The sequence below is a fragment of the Palaemon carinicauda genome, unplaced genomic scaffold (genome assembly GCF_036898095.1).
Source record: "Palaemon carinicauda isolate YSFRI2023 unplaced genomic scaffold, ASM3689809v2 scaffold9, whole genome shotgun sequence".
Classification (NCBI taxonomy): Eukaryota; Metazoa; Arthropoda; class Malacostraca; order Decapoda; family Palaemonidae; genus Palaemon; species Palaemon carinicauda.
The window spans coordinates 763,007-789,843 of NW_027172203.1; the positions used below are offsets into that span (position 1 = coordinate 763,007).

The 26,837-nt window shown below is 42.2% G+C and overlaps 1 long non-coding RNA gene across 1 annotated transcript in view; it reads right to left on the minus strand.

The window, feature by feature from the left end:
* Positions 1 to 26,837, minus strand: part of LOC137637645 (uncharacterized) — a 52,886-nt gene extending 26,049 nt beyond the window's left edge. The window contains exons 1-3 of the long non-coding RNA XR_011043738.1: positions 26,722 to 26,837; positions 22,888 to 23,106; positions 9,656 to 9,818 (exon numbers count right to left, since the gene is read on the minus strand). This is a non-coding gene — a long non-coding RNA (uncharacterized lncRNA). The remainder of the gene's footprint in view (positions 1 to 9,655; positions 9,819 to 22,887; positions 23,107 to 26,721) is intronic.

The following is a 26,837-nucleotide window of genomic DNA, read 5'->3' on the forward strand; positions in this document are numbered from 1 at the left end:
CAAAAAGATATCTCTGGTAACTTCCATGGAGGCGTTGATGATACCTTGAATGGAAGTACCTTGCTTCTAATTATATCCAGACTATTTAATAATCGTTTCACCCGAAAGCCATAAGGTTGAGGAGATTTTGGGTGCAACTCAAAGTATGATGCGTGTCTTATAAGGCTTGCAGTCTGAAAGGCTAGAGAGTTGGGGAGTCTTTGCAATCTAAACCAATACCGAAGAATGGAAGACATTCGGTAAAGGTCTAGAGGTAACTCTCCAGCATCAACAAGGAGACTTGGGATAGGCGAGGTTTTAAAAGCTCCAGTAGACAATCTAATACCTGCATGATGTATCGAGTCTAATATTTTTAACCGGCTTGGGGTGGCTGAAGAATATACCTCACAACCATAACTAATTTTGGAAAAAATCAAGGCCTTGTATAATTTTAAAATAGTATTGCGGTCTGCCCCCCATGATGTATGGGACAATACTTTCAAGATATTCAGAGCTTCAACACATTTAGCTTTTAGCGCTTTTAGGTGAGAAACCCATGTAAGTCTACAGTCAAATATCAAACCTAAAAATTTGGTTTCCGATACACATGGTATCCGTTGACCTTTAATGTACATATCCGGGTCTGGATGTACTCCCCGGATACGACAAAAATGGACAATGGTAGTTTTACTTGTCGAGAACTTAAATCCATTCATGTCAGCCCACTGGATAATTTTATCAATAGAGAGTTGGATTTTTCTCTCAACCATTGCCATTCTAGTGCCAGCAAATGATATTGAGAGATCATCCACAAATAATGTTGAGAGAACATCCTGGGGAATGGCTGAGGATATCCCATTAATTGCTAGTGCAAAAAGGGTTACACTCAGCACACTACCCTGAGGAACTCCTTCTTCCTGGCACTTCCTCTCTGATAGAGTTTCCCCCACTCTCACTTGAAAAACTCTACGTGAAAGAAATGCCTGAATAAATAGTGGCAGCTCTCCTCTCAATCCCAATTCATGAATGGTTTTAAGAATACCATATCTCCATGTGGTATCATATGCTTTTTCAAGGTCAAAAAATACTGTAACATGGTGCTGTTTGGAAGAAAAGGCTTCACAAATAGAAGACTCAAGTCGTATCAACACATCAGTCGTTGAGTGCATTTTTCGGAATCCACATTGAATCGGTGATAAAATACCTTTCTTTTCAAGGTACCATATCAGCCTTGCATTGACCATCTTCTCCATGATTTTACATAAACAAGATGTCAATGCAATAGGACGATAGTTTGCTGCTAAAAACTTGTCTTTACCGGGTTTTAAAAAGGCTAAAATAATGGCTAGTTCCCAAACACTTGGGTAACTATGATCATGCCATATTCTATTAATAATGCTTAAAATAAATAGCTTTGTATTAAAATGTACATGTTTAATCATTGCATATGGAATTCCATCGGGTCCAGGGGCTGTATCGTTGCAATGAGCAAGTGCGGAATCAAATTCTCTTTCAGTGAAAGGAGAATTATACGACTCTTCCCTTCTTGTTGCAAAATTTAAAATTTTCTTTTCTTCAGTGCTCCTATACTGGTGACCAGGGGCTCCTTCACACTTGCTGGATACATTTGAAAAATGATTAGCCAGAGCATTGCTAACTTCATTTGCTTCAGTTACATACTGGCCATTCACCTTCAACACTGGTGGTGGGTTGGGGGTGAATTTGCCAGCTATCTTTTTTACTTTCCTCCACACAGAAGATGGTGGTGTTCTACTGTTAATGGAGGAAACAAAAGACATCCATGACTGGCGCCTTGCTTCTTTCATGGCACGACGGAACTGTGCTCTACATTTCTTGTACATAGTTAAATTCTCATCAGTTCTGCGTCTACGCAATCGTGTTAGAGATCTTCTTGTGGCTCTGTGGAGTGCAGTTAGTTCTGAAGACCACCACGGGACTGGTCGTCGTTTGAATAACCCTGTTGTTTTGGGAATTGAATTGACTCCTGCTGTATGAAGAGTTCCATTCAGTAGGTCTATGGCATCATCAACACTTTCAAACTGTTCTGCTCTCCCTTCGATTTCACTTAGCTCGGAAAATTTAACCCAGTCTGCCTTGTCTAGATTCCAACGTGGAGATCTTTGCAAAGGCGGACCCTTGTTGGTGTTTATAATGATTGGTGCATGATCACTAGTATGCCAATCATCTAATGTCCTCCAATCAAAATCAAGAAGGCAGTTAGAGCTTGCAATTGAAAGGTCAATGCATGACAAAGTACCTGTCTGAACATGGAAGTGTGTGGGCTCTCCTGTATTAAGGAGTCCCACATCCTCATTCTCCACAATTGATGAGATAATATTGCCCCTTGTGTTTGCTAAAATATCACCCCATAAAGGATGTCTACCATTCATATCTCCCAGTAAGAGAAAAGGTTGAGGGAGTTGTTGAATGACCTCTGCTAAATCATCATATAAAATATTATCATTTGGAGGTAAGTACAGAGAGCATATTGTATACTGTATTTTCTCCCTATATCAATTTGTACAACAACTGCCGGCAGGGTTGTACGTATAGACATGGGTATTTGGGGAACATCTCGACGAATGTACATGAGACTTCCGCCATGGCTCCCTGCTTGTTGATTATATGGTGTTCTATAGCTAACATACTCTCGAGGACTGGGTGTGTTAGAATCAAGCATACTTTCCTGTAGACATACAATTATGGGGGAATGCTCATGAATTAGTAGCTTAAGTTCTTCATATTTCGGCCTCAAACCCTGACAGTTCCATTGCAAAATGGAGGAGAAAACTATGGATTATTTCTGGAAGACATCTTGGATGAGGTCTTCCCATTAGCAGTTTTTAATCTAACATTATTACCTGTAGGTTTCTTCAGAGGTGGTCTTGTTATGTTGGATTTTACGTTGGTGTTTTTCTTTGTATCTTTTTTATCTATTTGTTGAGGGGGATGGTGGACCTCAACTTGAATTTCTGATTTATTTAAATTATCTTCTGGTTGATCGGCAACATCAACAGACAAAACATCATATTTATTTGATGTCATAATTCTAGTATTTCTTATGGAAGGGGGTGAGAGAGATGGAGGTCTCTCTCTTTTACGATTAGTAGGTTGTGAGTTACCAGGTTTTTGTACCTTCCCCACTACAGGTACACCTGATAACTTGGTGTCAGGTGGAAACTCCATTAAATCAGGCAAGGATATGGCCTGGGAGAGGTTAGTACTATCCTTTGTAATGGGGGACAAAGGTTTGATAGTGGTGGGCAATGTCTTTTGGTTGATACTCAATGATAAATCTTTAGGAGGAGATGTTCTTGTCTTATGCAGCACTTTATCAATAAATGGTGAATTCCTTTTTCGAGAACCACCTACAGTAGTAGGTGGGTGAGATGATTCCCGAGGAACTTTTTCTCCTGTTTTTAATGTCTTTGCATAAGTATTAGATTCATTTAATAATCTCTTGGCATGCCCCACGCTTACATGTTCAATAATTGATTTATTGAGGGCAGCCTCTTCTAACTTATAAAACTGGCAGCTCCTATCATTAGATTTATGATTAGAGTTGCAGTTTAAGCACCTTGCCTCAAATGTACATTCCCCATGGTAAATATTGGAGCAAGTATTACAAATTCTTTCACTATTGCAAACTTTGGAGGGATGTCCAAATTTAAAGCAATTATAACATTGCAGTGGCTTTTGCTTGAAAGGTTGAACTCTGATCCTTTAGTTTTCTATGTCTATGTGGGAAGGTACATCGGCATCCTGGAAAGTAAGAACAATCATTGATGTTCCAGGTACTTTATGTACTTTCCACACTGATAGAGGACACATAGTCAATATCTCTTCTTCAGTAAATTCATACAGATCCCTATTAAAAACCACTCCCCTTCCATAGCTAAAGTTTAGATGGGGTTTGAGGTCCAATTTTATATCATCATTTACTGTCTTCAAATTGGACAGTATAACAGACTGTGTGTATGACTTGGCCTTTATCAAGTAACTTTTCTTACCAAATCGAGATATATCTCCTGGTGCGATCGTACCTACCTTCCTCTGAAGAAATTTGCAGACCTTGAAATAATTTTCCGTACCTCCTACAGATTGAGCAAGAAGCCACATTGGTGGTTTTGGCTTTCTTTGGGATGGCATATCCGCCTCTATATCTTTATCAGCCCAGTCTGCTGGTCTGTAAACATCCAGATCTTTAGGTGCCCCATCAAACAGAGCACCCTTAACACTCATATTACCTACTTATAATCAACAATATTACGGCTTGCATTAAATGCTTCCTCATGACAATTAAATGATAACCAAGATTCCCAATTATCATCTTGAAGTTTCATTCTAATTTCTTTTATTAATCCATAACACTCAAATATTTTATGTAGCATATCATAATTAGTTTCTAATGGGATTTGGGTAATGTGCAGGACATTCAATTTTCCTGTGTTGCCCAAATTACCCTTTTTCCGAGTGTTTAAAGAATAGTCCTTTTTAGTTCCTACGTCGTCAACGGAGTTTTCTTTAAATGAATTGCCAGAGGTCGTCAACAGTACCGGGGGCGAGTCAGCATATCCAGGGGAGGTGGGGTCATTTTCACAAGATTCCATCATAAAAAAGAAGAGAGAAGAGTGATTTTTTGAAGTTTGATTTACCTGCTTGAGAACATTAAGGCATCACATGTTGGGAAGGAAATTTACACTCTCCACTACCGGCACAGTGAGAGTATACTTCCCAGATGGTCCACTCCATACCCTACCCGAAGGATAGCATCAAAACAGATATAGAGGCACAGGTGTAAGCTGAACCCGCCTGTTAGGACTGAGACCAAGAAACTATGGAATCATCCTCCCCATATCTGTAATGACGAGCTTCTGGCCAAAAGCCGAGAGTCCTACCCCAAGCGTTGGATCCCCCTGGATTCCGAAGACCCAACACTTGAGAATAGTTCTGCCAAAAAGGTCCAAACCATCTTCGGGATGGCTGAGATCATCCAATACTCTCACATATAGCTTTGAGCACAAACACCTCCCAACCGTGACACCTTTCCCATTCATCAAAGCAGGCAGCAATACTGGATGTAGAAACATCCGCCCAAGTGGCAATAACAGATGTAGAAACATCCATGCCATAAAAAGAGAAAAAAAAAAATAATAATAAAACACACATATATATGTAAATATATACACATACATATGGGAAATTTTACTCATAGGGTTGGGACAGCAACATGAAGGAAAGTTTATAATATTAGGAGAAGGTTAAAGCCATATAAAGAGGAAGAAAAAGATGAAAGAGAGAAATTTAGATTCGAACTGGGGGAGCAATTTCCCCAAGTTCGAGAGCCCTCTTGCCCGTCACCAAGATTCAGCACGGGAATGAAATGCCGTGCTGAAGCTCAATGACTTCATCAAGGCATTCTCTCATTAAGAGGGCGGTCCCCAGAAGGTGAAGTTCTAGCAGGAGTAGGAGACCGATCCCCAGAGAGGTCTAAAGAAGCTGGAGCTGTAGGCTGAATACGACGAGGAGAGTCCCCTTCGGAAGAAGATCCAAAAAGGCGCCTCTTAACACCCTTATAAGGGGATGGGAGGCCCTTGCGACGCAGCAGACGGTGAGCCTTACGGCGAAGGCGGCCAAGAGGAAGATCATCAGGACCATCAGTCCTCCGAAGGGGAGTCTCAGTCAAGGCACTCCCCTTAGAGGGAAGCTGGACAGCAGACGAGCCCGTAGAACTCCCTTCCCCCTTCGAAGGATGTACGGAAGGGGGAGGAGAGCCGTCATCACCAACATCCTCAACTGCACCTGCAGAGGATTGCCCCGCCCCATCGGAGGCCTCTGCCACCACGACGTCGACGATAGACAGAGGGTCTACCTCTGCTATCACCGGCGGCCCCCAACTGGACAAGGTCAATCAGGGCAACCCTGGAGGGCAAGCCCTTAAGCCCCAGGGAAGCCCAAATCTGTAAAAGATCATCATTAGACAGTGAATTATCAATAACCTCCCCCGGAGGAGGGGGAACCGCCCCGCTATGGGAGGTGACGCGCTCTCCCCCCACCCAAGGTCGGGAAACAGAACTAGGGCCTGCGCTACCACTCGGCCGACTCTCCTTAGGAGCCGAACGAGGGGGAGCTTCAGAGGAGGTTTGGGCGACGAAAGAAGAGTCCCGAGAACCTTCCTCCTTCAAGGCAACCCCAGAAGGCGAACGGTCTCTCTTGGTCTTCTTCTTACGCCGGCGGCCAAACCTCTCCCACTGGGAGGCAGACCACTCCCTGCACTCACTACACATATTTTCCTGATCACACCGTTGGCCTCGACACTGCGGGCAAAGGGTGTGAGGATCCGTATCCCTGGCCGACATAAAGGTACCACAAGGGCGGCCGGCAATACCAGGGCACGTACGCATAGCAATAATAAAGGTGGTCAACTTCTAACACACACACACACGCTGTAGAGAAAAAGCAGAAAAAAGATTAAAGGCTGTCAATGAGGACGATGGACAGACACGTCTGTTCATCGCCGGAGCCAAAAGTGAAGTGAAGCAAATCACCGGTGTGTGGGGGGGGGAGGGGTAGCAAGCTACCCTTCCCCTACCCCCCGCTAACTAGCACGGGGGTAATTAACCCACGTTAAAAACTATTGGCTTGTAATTTCAGCTACGCTAAAAGGTACATACATACATACATAGCTAAAAGGTAAACCCAATGTAAATAGCGCGGTTTTTATTTCGGTTACGGAACAAATCTATTTTTTAGATTGCGCTGACAGCCTTAATTTTCATCATGGAGAGGTCAGGTTGGTCTCATTATTTTGGAAAATGCCTGAAGTTTCTCATAAAGTTATCAAAAATATGCAAAAAAAAATGCAGATAGCAGTTTTTGGTAAGGACGTACCGGTATGTCCATGGGGGTTAAGGGATGAGTTTTGTGAAACGTACCAATACGTCCACTGGGGGTAGAAGGGTTAACATTCATAACGAGGTGGTTACTGAAGGGTAAGCGAGGAAGCTACTCCCACTCCAAGTAATATTATTACTTGCTAAACTACAACCCTAGATGGGAAAGCAGGATGCTATAAGCCCGAGGGCTCCAACAGGGAAAATAGCCTGCTTTTCAAACTTAGATAGTAACAATAATGATAATACTACGAATGATAATAATTCAATTAACAATATTGTATCCTGGGTTTGAACATAGGGCAAAGAATAAACATTGTCTTGATGGTAAAGAATCAATTAAGATATCAAGTAATTTTTATGGTAATTAATATTTAATTGAAATAGTTTAGACCAAAGGAAATAAACTAGGAACCTTTGCATTCTAGCAATTCCATCATTCAAAATGAGCCAAAATTCACAGGGAACAAGTCTGTACAGCAAGCCTTGTGAGACTAAAATACCCAGATGATAAAAACAAAGAAATAAGAAGTAAAAATAAATATATCAAACAAATTTACTTCTGCTATACTGTACATTCAGGGGATGTATAGGATAAAGAATGGGCCATTTTTAAGTAGTATCAAGGCTTTTCTTCATCAAGATGTGGGCTTCGAGATAAGAGTAATGCCACTGAGATCATTATATAACTTTAAAGGGAATCAAGAATTTTCGGTATCTATACACCCAAAAGTCTGAAGGCATCAAGGAGATATTCCCTACTTGATTAGATCCTACCACGGAAGTATGGCAGGTGTAGTAAAGATAAGAGGTGATAAGAATGTCAACTGAGATGGTATGGACATGTGGTGAGGATGGATGGAGGGGAGAGAGTGAGGAGGGCTTGGGAGGAACCTGTTAGGGGGAGGAGATCAAGAGGGAGGCAGAGAACTAGATGAGATAAGGTGAAGGATGATATGGAGAGAAGAGGTTTGGTGGGAGAAGATACCTTTAAAAGAAGGTATTGGAGAGGATGCATCAGGAAACCGACCCCTTATTATTATTATTATTATTATTAATTGCTAAGCTACAACCCTAGTTGGAAAAGCAGGATGCTATAAGCCCAGGGGCCCCAACAGGGAAAATAGCCCAGTGAGGAAAGGAAACAAGGAAAAATAAACTATCTTAGGGACAGTAACATTAAAATAAATATTTCCTATATAAACTATAAATACTTTAACAAAACAAGAGGAAGAGAAATTAGATAGAATAGTGTGCCCGAGTGTACCCTCAAGCTATAGAACTCTAACCCAAGACAGTGGAAGACCATGGTACAGAGGCTATGGCGCTATCCAAGACTAGAGAACAATGTAGGGATAACGGTGGGAAAGAAAATGACAGCTATTCCTAGATCTTAACTACTATTATTGGAAAGGCTTGCTTGGTTTACATAGGGTTAGTACATGGCCTTGCCTGCAGTTGGGTGATGAAGGAGAAGAAGTGATCTTAAGAGACGTGTGGACTCTTCCAAGCAAACAGACACTATTTCACAACAAGGAAATCATAACCTCAAGCAAGTTTGCCTTCAAAGATAAAGATTCAACGTAGCTTCTGACATGCAGACAGACGGTCAATGTTCCAATAATGGTGAAATGAAACATTTGAAGCAACATCTGCTATTATCTTAAAACCAACAAACCTGGTTAAGGCCTATCAATTGTCCTGGTTCAACTCAAGTTCCGTTTTCTACATAACTTATTCAGCAGATTTCAAATGGCCCTGATGGGAGGATCAGGTTAATCATAAAGAAGCTACTCATTGAACATTCAGATGTCATCCAGAAATATCTACTGCAAACGGGAGATGAGATACGGATCTAATGTATAACTCCTGTCAAATGGATCTACATACAAAACATATATGAATTATCCGTCCTCTTTTATAATCCAGAGGAGAAACTCCAAACATGGCCTTAATGTCTTCAAGGAGTTAAAAGACTGCGCTCAAACTCTGCTCAGCTGTTACCATTGATTTTAACAAAATCAGTGTGAATCATATTCCCCTTTCCAGCTGTTTTAGTATCAAGAATATCACTTTTTAATCGCATTCCAAATCCTTATCAATTGTTGTCAATTATGAAAACATTTGGTTGAATTCTTGTTCCATAAAGTACCTCTACACTAATGACCCAAAACAATAAAGGATTAAAAACTTAACTTCTTTGGCAGAGGAAATAATCAAATGGTACTGCAAAAAGGGGGAAGTTTTGACATGGGACAAAAAGGGACAAAGAACGGTTGGTCAGGAGAGGTTTAGCCATGGAGGTTGCGTCTTCTTGACCTGTAAGAAGGTCCAACGCGATACAAGAAAGCCTAACAATAATATGAGTTTGGGAGAATCGAAGAGAGAGGAGGGAACTCATTTCACATGTAAACCATATTCAAAATAGTAATCTTGACTGGGCTACTGTTACAGAATATAAATAACTGATGGCTCTTGTAATATTTCCCTTTAAATTGCAACAACCAGGAAAACTGATAATGTAGTGATTCATGTGTCAGTAAGAGCAGCCAGAAGATAATAAAACCTTTTATAAATCAGTGGTCTTTGACTTTATCATTAGGAGCCATGAAAGGAAAACTAATATGTTTTACAGAGCTTCAACAACATACCTGTTTGAAAAGAATACAGTATACAAATAGAAACAAGACTGCTATCTCAAATTGCAAACTGTACTGGTTAATAAAATGAGCAAGAAAAAGTAAAAAATTAATAATACTTACAACCAAATCATCACACCAACTGTTATCTTGGGAGAGGTACCCACAGCAGGTGTCAATGTGGAAGCCAAACTCTGAAATGCATTGCTGGCACTCCTCACTTCGGACGACACGGCTGTCGTTCCATTCTGCCTATTTTCCTTCTTCGGTGTTGTATAGATGGAGTCTGCGGGAAGGATAGCTATTACCCAACAGAAATAGGATTCAAGAATACCACATTAGGTAAAAACAGATGAAAAATCTGTAAATATTGTATATAAAAAAATATTTACATTCCAAACATATAAACATATTTCAATCACATAATACTGCAGTGCTTTTTCAAGAATGCATTCCTCAATGTACGATAGAAGTACCGAGCTATCCTATCTGGTATCTTACACTAGAGGGAGCCACTAACTCTCTACATTGCATATCGCATTGTTGCCTTATTGTACCAGAACACCTAGAAAAAGAGTCGCAAACTGGAGGTCTTCAGAGAAGTGTCCTTCCTGTTAAATATGAGGCTTGTCTTATAAAGGTTAATTTCTAAATTCTATGCACTTCCCTGCAGCATACATGACTCCTACTCTACTTATAATAAGTAAATACTTTCAATACTTATAAAGACACAATTCTTACTTTACTTATAAAGTACCAAGCAAATACTTATGAAAATGCGATTCTTTACTTTTATTAAAAACAAATACTTTCATAGATATGATTCTTACTTCACTTAAACGAAGTAAATATTCAAGTAGATATAATTCTTTCTTAATTTATAATGAGTCAATACTTAACTGGTGGTTACATGGTGGTCATCAGCACTTGTAGTTCAACTAAAGGCTAGTGAACTTGATAAGAATAACAAACAACAATCTGTATTAAAAATATGAATAAGAATAAGTCTTTTGTCATTTTACTATTCCAAAAATGTCGCAACAATAACCGAACACAATGTGGTTAGAATTGAGTGGCATTTTCTATTATGCATAAAAAAGATTTCACGATACTATTGGCACTGACGTGAAGTCCCCAGTTCTTGAGATGTTTCTAAACATGATAAAAATCCTCCTAATGAGGTGCTATCGTCCCAAGAGTCCTCCGACAGTACCCCTCAAGGTGTAAAAAGTATCCGATCGTCCAAAGCACGGACTTATCTACTCCTCTGGCATTTCCTTACAAACCTCACTGAAATCCCAAGGGGAAATTTTCCCTTCCATTTTGAAGACAGGTTGGGATAAAAGAAAGAGGCCGTGAGATTGTGAGGCACAGGATGTCGCCAGGATATCACTTAAACAACTTATACAATCCAATCAAAAGTTTCAAATGGTTTTGAAGATCCAATGACCTACTGGATATCATCATTCAATTTTACTGATTCTTAAATACCGTAGAGTAAAATCAACTACGATTGGCCCATCTTCTGCAACTGTTTGTTATGCGACTTGTTTACACCAAAGCGATACTCTTACCAAGACTAAGAAAATGCATTTCTAAAAACAACTTCAGCAGATGTTAAGAGAATCATACAGCTAAAGGAGATAGTAAATAATTGTGTACAAAGTTGCAGACACGACTTGTGAGAGTACAACCCTTTGACAATGATGATACAGAGTCTAAACACTGCACAGGAACTTTGTCTGGTTTACTAAGTTTGGATTTTTGAGGTGAATTCCAAAGTTATGTTGTGGTTTTCTTAGACAAAATGATTGCTTTAAAGTTTTTGAAGTATTGAGAATGATTTCAATATAAGATATCCTTGCATGTCATGAAAAAAGGGTGAACATACAGAAGTCCCATTCATAAGTACTAGCTGTGTTCCCCAAGAAGTCACCTGCTTGAAATAGTGAATGTACTCCTTGATATCTATAACAATAGTTTACTAATGTCTTATTGATGCTTCTATTACGAATAGCATATGAAGACCATTGAATTGCCTTTTGAGACTCTTAAATCTTAAAAGTGTGTATTAAGTAGAAATAAATATATCAAATCCAATGTCGGTTTCACAGTTATTTACACTATTTCAAGTGCCCTCCTTGAAGAAGTGGCACTTGTGATTACCCAGGGCATTACGATGTTTCACCCAACACGTGAAGTCGTTCTAAATGTAATCACTTTTTATCTTCACTCAAGAACTCATTAAGAACTCGCCAATTTTCATCGCCTACAATTTAATCTGACTCCTACTTTACATAAACCCTTAGATTTTAACATTTTTTTATAATTAACAATAACAAAGTGTTCTCATCTTACAAGTTATGTATTGGACTGCAACCACAACTTATTATATTGCCTTTTATAAGCTTACCAAGGCTACGCAACCTCTGTCATGTTTCAGCATGGATTTTAAATGACTCGCTATTGCAAACGCATGATAAGTAATCGTTCGTTGCAGTAAAGTTTTCACTTGCAACGCCATGCAAAGATACCTCGTCAAAGGTCATCAATCGATGTTTGGAAAACATCTTAGATGTTTGTAAATTACTTTATCTTTGTTCAGTGGATCTAACTTCACTGACTGACAGAAGATGTAGTCTAGATGTTTTATAAAAGTTAATAATACTTCTGCTTCCTGGCAGAGCCTCTTGCAAGATGACCCTGTACTATACAAAGGAAGAAGCTCAGGGTGAATTATATAGCAAGATCCTTTGCAGGACATTAAAGAATTTTTCCAATTTGGATTGGAAGTTAGCAGAGTCATATTCATACACTGTACATTATATGGTCTTCTCTATCAAATACAATATACAAAACTCCTTCTGAGAAATTCTTCTAATTTTACCAACACTTAACAAGAGGAGCTTCTATTCCCTGTTGGATGATCCACTAGTTCAATAAAAAGATGTCAACTCTACTTATAAAAATGCCAAGTGTACGAACGAGTCTGTGAGTCTCAAGGGGATTTAGATATTTGTCCCTCTAAATTAAAAACAGTTGAATCGACAGCTGTAGAAAATAACACTGAAACTCCACCTGGAAGGATACTTTTAAATTTGGAGCGTCCTCTAACAGTGAACACGAGTGAACATCAGCTCTTTAATCTTACCTTGCAAGAGAGATTCTCTAACATGTTATATCCTCGATGGTGAAGATTTGGAAATTCATCATCATCATCATCATTCCTCATATAATCAAGTCTGTCACATATCACTTCTTCTGATAATTCATCTGATTTTCATAATCCAATAATGTATTAAATGTGCCATCAAATCTAAGACTGTCCCAGTAGTAAGAGGTCCAATAACATACTTTAAAAAAATTCATAAACAAATCTCATTCTTTTAAAATACTTATATAAGAATTAAATCATCCTAAAGATAATTGCTTATGATGTTACTGATATCATGAGTTTGTACTTAAATTTTCATCTCAAACTCATGGTTAACTTTTGTTGCAATAATAGTAAGTCTTAGTGAAGATATTTTATCCATTGAGCAATATTATTATTATCATTATTATCAGCTAAGCTACAGCCCTACTTGGAAATGCAAGATACTATAAGCCCAAGGGCTCTAACATGGAAAATAGTCCAGTGAGGAAAGGAAACAAGAGAACGACTGTCTACTGAAACTTTTGCCACTACTACTACTACTACTACTACTACTACTACTACTACTATTAGCAAAGCTACAACTCTAGTTGGAAAAGCAGGATGCTATAAGCCCAGAGCCCCTAACAGGGAAAATAGCCCAGTGAGGAAAGGAAACAAAGAAAAATTAAATATTTTAAGAACAGTAACAACATTAAGATAAATATTTCCTATATAAACTATGAAAACTTTAACAAAACAAGAGGAAGAGAAATTAGATGGAATAGTATGCCTGAGTGTACCCTCAAGCAAGAGAACACAAGACAGTTGATGACATTAAAGGAATTATTTGGGGGTCTCTTAATAAACAGGTCCCTCAGCAACAACAGTTAAAATTTTCATCTTAGTTCCTGGTCAACTTACTCCATCTATATCTAAACATGAAATAGTTTCCCTGTTTCGCTTGTCTTACTGAAACAAGCAAAGATACAGCCATCCCCAGAAGACTTTAGTTGTTCCTCTACTTACTCATATGGTGAAGGTTTCACTTCATTTACTGGCAATAACAATCTCCCCTGATTGTCAACAGAGTTAAGGGTTGAAACTGTGGCATTTTATATTTCTTATATTTGATAGACTCGGATGTCACGCTACCAATATCCCAGGCATGGCAAAAGGGCAAACTTGAAGTGGGATTAATGTCATATCACAACCAATCCATAACCTTTACTAAAAAATTACTGGAATCAAATTATATATCCATATCATCTGTCCTTCTAAATTCTCTAATTTGCAAAATAGAGACAAGAATGCCGGCCCAAAATGTCATGTAGCTTAACGTTTGTCTCAAGATTAGTGGATATCCCTCTTCCTCTAATGTCTTACTGCAAACCAACGTCATAAGTTTCTATCACTTGAAACAAAGAATAATAAATTCCTTTTATAATAGATTACTGTACAACTGATGGTAAAACAGAGACTAAAAATATTAGTTGCATGCAGTCAGGAAAAATGTATTTACATTGTCCATATGAATTCAATGACAATAACAATACAATCCCTTAACAAGTAACGAATGTGGACATTCTGAGATTTATCATATGTCGATGGAGAGGGGTTCTGGGTGCTGATCATAAGCGTATATGGTCAGTCTCTAGGACATTGTCCTGTACCTTGCCTCTGCCATTCATGAGCGACCTTTAAACCTTTAAACACTTATTAACTCAAGCCACACTCATGTTGTCTCAATGTCCTTAGATAAACTAAAAACCATTTCTTGTGAGTCCCTCTCCATACAAGATATGCAAAATAGATTAGAAATAATGATCTGGTTTGTTTTGTGTCTCACAACATCTGATGTCATTTTGGTCAGCTGTGTTCTACATTCATGGCTGATGTCTGGTCATGATTATCACCTGATAGATATGGCATTACCTGTGGAATTCTCTGCTGGTGCAACTCAAAATAAATCAATTATCACTAGATCTCAGTCTCAATTCCCATTCATGAAATATATTAAAGTCAATGACACTATTTAAGACTGAAAAATGACAAATTTGTAGATAATTTGTATTTTTACTAACAATAAAAACCTTAGATATTTATTTAGGGGTATTACTTTCTGTGTAGCTGAAATGACGAGCCATTAAAATTTAGCGAGGGTTAACCACCCATACCGCTAGTTAGCATGGGTAGGGGGGGGGGGTAGCTTGCTACCGCTCCCACTCACACACCATTGATTTAGCTCACTTTACTTGGAGTTAGAACTTCAAGGGGGATAGGGGTGGTGGGCAAGTTTGTATAAATAGCTAAGTTTTGTATCGTTAGGAAAAATACAAATTATCTACGAATCTGTCATTAGTTCCGTAACTGGAATACAAACCTATGCTATTTATTTAGGGGTGACTCACCCATTAGGAAGGGTGGACGTCCCTGCCAATCTGGCTTTTTGGCTTTTACCCCGGGGCTCCTTATCCGAGTATGTTAGTACTCAAAAATAAGGGGTCCTTGCGCCTCTTTAAAACCTTGCTACGAAAGGTCCGCGGCCTACACAAGCTGTGCGTTGAGATATATAGAAGTGTGACCGTCCAGGTAAAGTTATTCAGAGTCTTTAGTAGGAAAAACTTTTGTAACCAAGACTTTCCCAATACCACCTTGCCTGGGTATGGGGACGCATCAGTATTAGTTTTAATACTAGGTACACAAGGAAGCATGGTTTACCTACAGTGGTTTGAGGTCAGCTTGTGCAGAGAACCCAGGATGCTGCTTTCCCCAAGAGAGGGGAGGATGAAGAAAAGAATAAGAGCCAGTCAAATCTTTCCATTCATGCAGACTAAAACTGGGTAACAGTGCCCTCAACCTTCTGCTACTTGTCAAATAAGGAGCTTGAGGTATTATAACAGCTGTTGTGCAGCCACCACAGGACCGATAGAAAACGTATAGTCTCTCCTGTGGGTCACGTCTTGCAGGTAGTGGGATGTGAATGTAGTTTGTCGTTTCCACACCCCAGCCTGAAGAACCTTCGTCACTGAGAAGTCCTCTTGAAGGCCAGGACGTAGCTACGCCCCTGACATCATGAGCTCTGGGGAGACGTGAAGGAGGAGGGCCTGGATTCAATGAGTGATCTATGACCTTGCAGATCCATGCTGAGATTATGTTCTTGGTGTCACCTCCTCTTGGTCCTTCCTGTGCTGAAGGGTGCAAGCACACGAGGACGGGCTGTGGCTGTTCTCTAAAGGTACAGCCTAAAACTCCTCACTGGGCATAGTAAGAGATGGTCTGGGTCATCTGTTACAGTACGGAGACTTGAAATCCAGGAGTCGAATCTTGGATCCGATACTCCCGGGTTCTGAGTCTTAGCAATAAACTCGGGGACGAAGCTGAACGTTACCTCTCCCTATCCCCTTGAATGGGCGATGTCGTATGCGAGACCATGAAGTTCACTGATTTACTTGGCCGAAGCCATAGCTAGCAGGAATACCGTCTTCCAAGTTAGATGGCGATCTGTTGCCTGACGTAATGGTTCATAAGGAGGTCTCTTAAGAGACCTGAGAACTCGAACCACGTTCAATGGGGGAGGTCTCACTTCAGACTGATGACAGGTAAGTTCAAAACTTCGTATGAGTAAGGAAAGTTCTAGCGATGAAGAAATGTCCATTCCGTTAAGTATAAAGTCGAGGCTTAAGGCTGAGCGATAGCATTTTACCACCGAGACTGACAGGTGCTTTTCTTCTTGCAAATATACGAGGAACTCCGCTATTGCTGGAATAGTGGCATCGAGAGAAGAGATACCCCTTCCACGACACCAACCACAGAAGACCTTCCACTTTGCCTGGTAGACTGCTGCTGATGACTTTCACAGGTGTCCAGACATCCTGATTGCAAGTTGTTGCGAAAATCCTCTCAGAGAGAGGAGATGCTGGATAGTCTCCAGGCGTGAAGTCGTAGCGAAGCTACAGCTTTATGAAATATGTTGGCATGTGGCTGTTTGAGTAGATCGTGTCGTGGAGGGAGTTCTCTTGGAGACTCCATTAGGAGTTGAAGAATGTCTGAAAACCATTCCCTGTGATGCCATAAGGGGCTATGAGGGTCATTGAAAAGTTGACCGATGTTCTGGCCTTGTTGAGTACTCTCCTCATCAGACAAAAAGAGGAAAGGCGTAAACATTGATGTTGTCCCACTGTTGTTGGAATGCATCTTGCCAGAGAGCCTTGGGGTCTGGGACTGGGGAACAGTATAACGGGAGCCTGAAGTTCAGGGCTGTTGCGAAGAGGTCCACCGTCGGAGAACCCCACAAAGTCAGGAATGTGTTGGCTACTGGATGATCCAAAGACCACTCGGTACTAACTATCTGAGATGCTCTTCTCAAGTTATCGGTGGGCACATTCCTCTTGCCCGGAGTCAATCGTGCCGATAGTGGTATCGAGTGGATCTCAGCCCATCTCAGTATCTCTACTGCTAGATGGGATAAGGGCTGCGAAAAAGTACCTCCTTGCTTGTTGATGTAAACCACTACTGTGGTGTTGTCGCTCATCACTACCACTGAGTGGCCCGCCAGGAACTGTTAGAACTGTTGAAGGGCCAGAAAGACAGCCTTCATCTCTAGGAGACTTATGTGGAGGTACTCTTCTTACTCTGACCAGAGGCCTGAGGTCGTGTGGTGCAGAAATTGAGGGGCCCCCCCTTTTTATTGAAGCGTCAGAGAACAGCATCTAATCCGGGGGGAGGACGAGAAGATCCACTCCCTATCGTAGATTCTTGTCTGCCACCCACCACTCGAGGTCCGTCTGTTCTGCCGATCCGGATGTCCTTGGAATCAAGAGTCTGATTCCACCAGGACTTGAGTCGCCACTGGAGAGATCTCATCCTGAGGTGGCCGTTGGGAACTAGATGGGCCAGTGATGAAAGATGACCGAGGAGACGTAATCATGTCTGGGCTGGAAGTTTTACTCGTCTGAGAAAGGGTCTTGCGACCTTCCTCAGCCTTGCTATTCTGTCGTCTGATGGGAAAGCTTTGTGGAGATTGGTGTCTAATATCATGCCTAGGTATACCAATCTCTGCGTAGGAAGCAGGGAGGACTTTTCGAGATTTACCATAATCCCCAGATCTTGGCAAAGCCTCAGAAGTTTGTCTTGATGTTGAAGAAGAGTTAACACCGAGTCTGCTAGGATTAGCCAGTCGTCCAGATAACGAAGGAGACGGATGCCAATCCTGTGTGCCCAAGATGACACCAAGACAAACACTCTGGTGAAAACTGGAGGTGCTGTGGAAAGACCGAAGCACAGCACCTTGAACTGGTATTTCCTGTTGTCTAGGTTGAATCTCAAGTACTTCCTTGAAGACGGATGGACTGGGATCTGGAAGTACGCGTCCTTTGGGTCCAGTGTGTACATGAAGTCCTGTGGTCTTACCGCTAGTCTGACCGTGTCTGCAGCCTCCATGCTGAAAGGAGTTTGTTTGACAAACTTGTTCAGAGCTGAGAGGTCGATGACTGGTCTCCAGTCTCCAGACACCTTTTTTAAAAGAAAGTCGACTGAAGAAGCCTGGAGACCCGTCGAGAACCTCCTGGAGAGCGCCTTTCTTCAACCGGGTCTGCACTTCTGCCCGAAGGGCCAGCCCCTCTGCTGATCCCATGGCAAAGGAGTCTATAGACACTGGATTCCTGGTCAGGGGAGGGAGAGATGTTATGAACGGGACGCGATATCCTAGACGAATTATTATTATTATTATTACTTATTAAGCTACAACCCTAGTTGGAAAAGCAGTATGCTATAAGCCCAGGGGCTCCAACAGGGAAAATAGCTCAGTGCGGAAAGGAAAAAAGGAAAATAAAATATTCTAAGAAGAGTAACAACAATAAATATCTCCTATATAAACTATAAAAACTTTAACAAAACAAGAGGAAGAGAAATAAGATAGGAGAGTGTGCTCGAGTGTACCCTCAAGCAAGAGAACTCTAACCCAAGACAGTGAAAGGCCATGGTACAGAGGCTATGGCACTACCCAAGACTAGAGAACAGTGGTTTGATTTTGGAGTGTCCTTCTCCTAGAAGAGCTGCTTACCATAGCTAAAGAGTCTCTTCTACCCTTACCAAGAGGAAAGTGGCACTGAACAAGTACAGTGCAGTAACCCCTTGGGTGATGAAGAATTGTTTGGTAATCTGTGTTGTCAGGTGTATGAGGATAGAGGAGAATATGTAAAGAATAAGCCAGACTATTCAGTGTGTATGTAGGCAAAGGGAAAATGAACCGTAACCAGAGAGGAGGATCCAATGTAGTACTGTCTGGCCAGTCAAAAGACCCCATAACTCTCTAGCGGTAGTATCTCAACGGGTGGCTGGTGCCCTGGCCAACCTACTAGATTGTCCAGGGTTCGGCCCAGAGTTGCTTCCCCTGTCCGAGCAACTTTGTAAGCATCCCCCTAATGTAGGACAAGCAGGGGGAGTGCCTATCCTAGCATTTGCGGCCTTGGCTGCTCCCTCTAGGATATTTTCCTCCCCTGGAGGACTTAGTGCCTTTCCTGTCCTTGGCAAGAAAAGGCTTCTTAGATACCGTAGTCTTCACTGCTGTCTTGGTCGTCGTGGTCTTGGTTGGATGGGACGGCTGAGGAGCTAGTGGTTTATAGGGCATGGAAGTCAAAGCCCAATGGAGGAGGGAGTCCTGATGGGACTTCCTCCATCTCTCAGCGGCATTTTCCACTTCTTTAGGCTCGAATGGATGGTCTCCCTCTAGAGAGGAATATCTGAGCCTAACGATCTCAGCCTTAGGTATTTGTTGATAGAACCTCTCAGACGCCGCTTCCCGATGTTTCAGGATGGTATTCACCCACAAGTTCGAAATTTGGTGGGCGAGAAACTCGATCGTGCAAATGCCTGAGAGCAGGAAAGTCTCCATTGCTTTCCTGGTACGTTCCTTGGAGAAATCCTCAGTTCGCACCAGGATTCCCAAGGTCCCTAACCAGACATGTGGCCATGAAGTAGCTTGCATGGCATACTTCGTGAACCTTCTCCTGGTTAAGGATCTCGGTTGCCGAGAAAGAAACCGGTCGATTGGAGTGTCTCTAGAGAGATTCCCTTGGTGAGCTCTTCCAAGGAGTGGTGGAGAGGAAGAGCTGGACGAGGCTCCTCCTGAATTTCAAAATACCTCCTCTGTTGGACACGAGGAGATGGGAGAAGCTTATTGGTAGAGCCGGAACGATGGGAGGAGGCATATTCGGTGAGCTGTAGGCCAATCTTAGCCCTGGCACCCTTCAGCCCTTGAGACCAGGGCAAGGCTGCACTGGTCTTTGAGGGCTTCTGGGTGCCAAAGACACGGTCTAAGACCGTGTCCTTGCCCTCATGTGGTGGTATTTCTGGGTTGGTAAACCCATTGAGAACTCTTATGAGAGTCAGAACCTGCAAGAATGCATGTTCTGACTCTTTTTGCTCTCCTTCCGACATCCGACTTGCAGCGAAGTCTCCTTCTTCCACCACCGAGAGATCTTCCCGGGGTGGGTCACGGGACATCCCTTGAGTGACAGGCTGTCTCTGTAGACTTGGTGGTCCTAGAAGAGGACTTTGGCAGAGTCTTGGAGTCTTTTGACTCCTTCCTAGGAAGGAGGTAGGACTCCAGCATCGAAGGCCGAGATGTCGTGTCCCTCCTGATTTCCATTGGTAGTGGGGAACTCTCTGTGTGAGGGGAGGCTTCCTCCGAAGATGGAAGGGAGGAGGTCCTTTCCTCACGCGACTCCCTTGGCAAAGGTGAGGTGGAGGAGTATCCCGAGGAAGATGCAGGAGGAGCTGGCCTTGATGGTCTAACCGGAGTCAGCTTTACCCTCGAGGAAGTGACCGCATCTGAGACTCCTCTTTTCCTCTTCAGGGGGGAGGAAGAAGTCATCGTTCCTTGCAAATGATCTGTTGGAGCTATAGGCTGCTCCAAAGAGTAGCCAGACAGAGCAGGATTGAAGGCCTGTACCACTGCTCTGACTATAGCACTGAACCATGGCTGTTGACTGACTGACGCACTGTCTGACAGATACCCTGAAGGGATAGGGACCAAAGGTTCCCTACGAGGAGTCTCTGCTGAGGTGCGTCCGCCGTAGAGGAAGGCAGTTTTGGAATCCTGAACCCTTCTGCAGAGGCCCGTTCTCCTTTCCCCAGCGGACGCGGTGAAAGGCGTTTGCGGGAAAGGGAATCAGGCGATGGTGACCTGTCAATGTACTGTTCCTGATTATTGCACGGATGTGCAGGTGAGCGCTGGCTCGCGGGCGAGAGGGCCAGCAGGCGAGAGTTGAAGCGTGGGCGCGTGTTGGCGTGCGCACGGGCGAGATCTGGCGAGCACGCGCGGGAGTTTGTTGGCGTGTAGGAAAGAATTGGCGCGCGTGGGCGAGTGATGACCCGCAGGAGATCGTTGGTGCATAGGAAGAGTACTGGCACGCAGGAGATCGCTGGAGCACAGGCTGTAGCTGCCGTATAGGAGAGCGTTGGCATGCAGGAGATCAAAGTTGCAGGCGCTGAGATTTTGGAGAGCGTTCAAGTTTTGGTGCGCTCTGTTACGCCGGTGATCGTTGGCGAGCTGGAAGGCACTGAGGGTGAGCAGGTGAAGGCGCGCGCCAAAGTGTTGTAGAGCGCTGACGAGCATGGGCACTCTGTAAAGCGTGACAGAGCAGGCTGGCGCTGACGAGATGTTGGTGAGCGCTGGTGCACTGGAGGGAGCTGGCGAGCTGAAGAGCATTGGCGTGCAGCTGCACACTTAGGTTGGGCCTCAGAAGGCTGTACCGGGAACAGGAACGGTGATGGTAGGTCGGCAGGTCTGCTAGTAGGTAGCACAGGAACAAGGATGTGCCCTTTGGAAGGTCGAATATCCACAGACGAAGATCGCGAACGATCTACAGAAGGGTCCAGGACCGAAGTCGAGGACTAGCAGCAGCGTCGTCGGGAGAAGGTCCAGGAACGGGTAAAGGCCGAAGGCCAAGAGACAACTGAAGCGGAGACTACTCTGTGGGGCACGGCTGCGATGACGAGGCTGAAGTGCCGAAGAGGTGCCTTTTCACCGATGGTGAAGGACGACCTGTAAGGCGAAGCGGCGTGCGAACTCTGCGACAGAGACACCCTCTAGGGGCTGTTGGATCAGCAAGCTGACCATGAGCAGCAGCAGTCCTCCGAAGAGGAGTCTCTATGAGTGAACTCCCCCGAGGGGGAGAAACACTCGCAGGAGAGAGACGTAGGACTAAGTTTCCCCCCTAGAAGGATGGTCAGGAATGAGGGAAACTAAGTCGGCAGCAACAGCTGGACAGTCTGGAGGGGCAGGGGAGTTGGCAGAAACCACAGAAGACACCTCTGACACCAAGACATCGACAAGCGCAAGAGGATCTACCTCCGAAGTCGTCGACGACGGCTGCACACTTGCACCCCAAACCATGAGTTGCAGCAAGGAGTCCTTGGAGGGCAGTCCCAGAAGCCCCAAGGACGACCACACCTGTAACACAGAAGACATAGACAAGGCCTCACGCGGGGGGGAGAGGTCAGGCAGCTTCGCTAGGGGAAGCAACACTATCTCTCGAGGACCGGGGTTGGCCGAAATTAAAAGGGTCTACGCTACTATTCGACGGTCTCTCGGAAGAGACTGAACGAGTAGGAGCTTCGGAGGAAGGTCAGGAGACGGAAGAAGAGGCCTTAGGTTTTTCCCCGTTCGAAGGAAACTTCAAAGGAGAAATATCCCGCTTAGACTTCTTCTTCTGCCATCGCCTAAACCTCTCCCACTGGGAGGCAGACCACTCCCAACACACACTACACTGGTTGTTGCTATCACACCATTGACCTCTGCAGACGGGACAAAGGGTCGACAAATAGGTTCCGCAGGGCCGGCCATCGAGTCCAGGGCAGGTGCGAATGTTCGCAGAAGTCAATACTGCACATACACACACTTACACTGCGAAAAAGCAAAAAAGAATTAATGCCAGTCCAAATAACGGCGAAGGATGAGGAACGGTAACGATCGTACACCATCCGAGTCAAAAGCAAAGTGAGCTAAATCACCAGTGTATGAGTGGGAGCGGTAGCAAGCTACCATCCCCCTGCCCCAACTAACTAGCGGTACGGGTAGTTAACCCTCGCTAAATTTTAATGACTTGTCATTTCAGCTATGCAGAAAGTAATGCCCCTAAATAAAAAGCCAAGGTTTGTATTCCAGTCACGGAACAAATAACGAAAAATTAAAGTTTCAAACGAAAAAAGTACTCACTCGGCTAACTTTTTTCCGAGCATTCCCCTCCGTCAATTCAAAATGCGCATGTCAAAGTATTCCATGCATAGCACAGCTCCACCAGTGGGGTTGTCTATGACTGTGTGTGGAATGCTGAACTTCAGCATCCCCATCGCATTCATGGCCTTCAGACTTTCAAACTCCCCTTTGAACATCACCTGACGAGAATCACTTAAACAATCCAAGTTACTGTGATATCTGAAAAAAGGATAAATAAAATTAAAAACTGCTGGTAATAAAACCATCACTTTGTGAATCATACAAATAAACTGAAAGTGTGAAAATCCCGTATCCAATCCCCAGGGTAAAGTCAAACGACCAGAATCTAGACCACAAGCCATACAGTACATGCAATGCCTATAAATAATGAGATCAGTGTTCCCAAAGATTCACTAATATAATCTAGCTACATATGTAATAAGATAAATTGCCATAAATATCATATGTTAAAGTTTAAATTACTGGATGTTTAACAATTTCATTTTTAATCTTCAGTTATCCAAGGTCATGATATAAATGGGTACAGTTCCATTTTCAAGGTTTTAATCTTTTCTTCAACTGTTCTTTTATCCAATTATTATTACTAGCTAAGCTACAGTCGGAAAAGCGGGATGCAATAAGCCCTATGAGGGATGCAACAGGGAAAATGGCCCAGTGAGGAAAGGAAATAAGTTTAAGGATAGAATAGTGTGTCCGAGTGTACCCTCAAACAAGAACACTCTACCCCAAAGATATTTTTTAACCATGGTACCGAGGCTAAGGCACTACCCAAAACTAGAGAACAATCGTTTAATTCTGGAGTGTCCTTCTCCTAGAGGAGCTGCTTACCATACCTAAAGAGTTTCTTTTACCCTTACCAAGAGGAAAGTAGCCACTGAACAATTAACAGTGCAGTAGTTAACCCCTTGGGTGAAGAAGAATTGTTTAGTAATCTGTGTTGTCAGGTGTATGAGGACAGAGGAGAATGAGTAAGGAACACACCAGACTATTCAGTGTACGTGTAAGGGCTGTTTTAAGCGCTTCAAATGACTGTCTAGAAAATGGGATGGATATCCACATTTTCTTCGCATTTGGAATGTATTGCCGACAAAGGCCCCATTGTCTTGAACGTCTTTTATGACAATAATTTGCGGAAACTAACAAGCTTAAACAAATTAGTATCAATGACATAAAGCATACACAGAAGGACTATGGACTCTTCTAGGAAGGGAGACCTTGTGTCTCCCGATAGAGTCTTCTTTTTGTACTCGTCGTGTTGGAAAATCTGAGAAGTCTGACTCAAGGGAAGAATATTATCTGGACACTCGAGTTCACACCCAATGATCATCTCAATCTTTTAAACTTAGTATTCATAAAACACCTGTCGTCATAATCAAAACCAGAGTAAAATTAATGAAAAGCAGGAGTTTTTGTTCGCCCAGACTCCTGGACGCATAGAAAACGTGACTTTCCATCCCATTTTTATTGGAGTCGTTCGCGAGTCTCCATCGTGCTACAAATACCTCCTTACTTGAGCAAGCTAATGATTTATTAGATTTTGTGGTTTCATTATAGATACGGATGGAAAATGCTTTTCTACCCAAAAAAACTTATGTTTCCTATAGCAAAACGTCTTTTCTTTGAAAATGACACTTATTTTCATTGCAAATAAATACTTCATTACCTAGGAAATAACAATCAATTGGTTTAGCGTGCACAGTTCAGCATGTACCGCTTGCCATTACATAAGAGCTTCATGTTATTCTTTTTCCGCGAGCGAAGCAATCGCACGGCGAAGAAAAAACATTAAATTTCTAAAAAATATCCTTCTTCTTCGACAGTCTAACAGGATTTTGGTTTAATTATGTTGAAATTAATTACATATTCATTGAAATCACATTATTCACAACAAGAAAATCTATTTTTCGTTCAAAATGTTGTCCCGTCCACATCTATAATTCTACCGTTTTTTACTCTGCTGCAAGCTCGCTTTGCTAGTGGTTAAACACGACTTCATTGCTAGAATTAGTTCATTATGCATGTTGCATAAGATTTTTCATAACTCTGACCATCCTTTACATTCAGATCTCGTAATACTAGGCAGGCAGTTAATTCTAATAGCCAGGCCTTCTCCATCATAAGACTCAATACTACGCAGTACTCTAGAAGTTTTATTCCAGCTGTTACCAAGTTGTGGAATGATCTTCCTAATCGGGTGGTTGAATCAGTAGAACTTCAAAAGTTCAAAGTTGGAGCAAATGCTTTTTTGTTGACCAGGCGGACATGAGTCTTTTTATAGTTTATTTATGACATATTTGTTTTTGACGTTGTTAATAGTTTATATATGACATATCTGTTTTGACGTTTACTTTTTTTTTTTTGAATGATTTATTGTTAATTTGTTCTCTTCAGTTATTTATTTCCTTATTTCCTTTCCTCATCGGCCTATTTTTTCCTATTGGAGCCCCTGGGCTTATACCATCTTGCTTTTCCAATTAGGGTTGTAGCTTGGATAGTAATAATAATAATAATAGAATGTGGTAAATGTGTAGGAGAGCTCCGCGGAAGATCTTGAAGAATTTAAACACCTACAATTCACTATTATATCATATAGAACGCTTATATAATAGTCAATATATGAGCAGCTTCTATTTAACGAAGATATTCGTGTGTATAGTTATGTTTCACTCGGATTTTTTCTAAGTGTTTGTTTTTGTTTACTGTGTGATGTCTTGGCTAAAATGAGCTGTTTCACCGCCTTACTGCGTATGGCAAACTAGTTCTCAATGCTATTCTAACCAATAACAGGTGTTTTCTTGACGTCACACTGTTTGAAAACCAATCATGGCGGTTTTTACAAATCTAGCCAATGCTGACACTTATTACTTCACTTATCCCTGCTATTTTTCCACCAGTTACCACAGTTTACGTTTAGTTCCGCGGAGGAATATTTTTGCACGTCTCGGATCTCCCTTCAAACTGAAAAGCTCATTTTGCCGTGAAGTATGGAGCAATTAGCAGGACCTTCATCCCGTTCCGACTGTGTCACTTGTGACAATTGCTTTATTTCTTATGGGGATTTTTGTGTACATTATTCAGGGAAAGTTGATTTGCTAATTGCATTTGCTCAACGTCATGGTTTGATTTTGGCAGAGAAAAAGTGCCCTAATTGTGAAAATGTGTGCCGTATAGATTACAACAAATTAGCATTCCGGTGTGATTGTAGTGTGGTTACTCGTGGGAAAAGGAAGAGGAGGTGCAATTTTTTCGTGTCTTGTTTCAAAGGTACATGGTTTGGAAACGCAAAGTTAGATATTGAGACTAATTTGAAGTTTGTGTTCCTTTTTTTGCAAAAGGCGTTTTCATTTGAATTTGTTTCGTTTGAACTGAAACTCAATGTGGCCTTAAGGGGGGCGGAGGCCCCCCCCCCCGGTAGGCCTAGGTAGGGGTACATGGCCCCCAGGGTAGGGTAGGTAGTTGTATTAGGTTCGGTAGTGCCCCGAAAAATCACTTTTCTCCTCCTCCCCCCACCCAAAAACCCCGCTTCCCACTGGGGTCCCCCATAATTGTAGTAGTAGGTTTATGCTTACATTTTCTGTGTAAGAGTTAGGTGGTTGTAGGAGGATTATCTCACAGTTTCAAGGTAACTGTAGCTCTAATTTACTGTTTTCTTTCGTTTTCTACTTTTAGAAACTTTTAAATCGAGCGCGGAGCTTTCCTACACATTTACCAGGGCTTCAGCCGGTCCTGTCATAAAATGAACTTGTACATTATAAAACGTATTTAATTAACTATAAACAAAAATAAAGAGATTCATTAGCAATGTAAACTTACTTTTGTCGATAATAAAGGAGGAATTAACGAAGAATTGACGAAAATCGAAGAATTAACATGAGGGCGATTCAAGAAGGCCGCCATGTTTGTTTACATCAGCAGCTGATTGGAGAAAA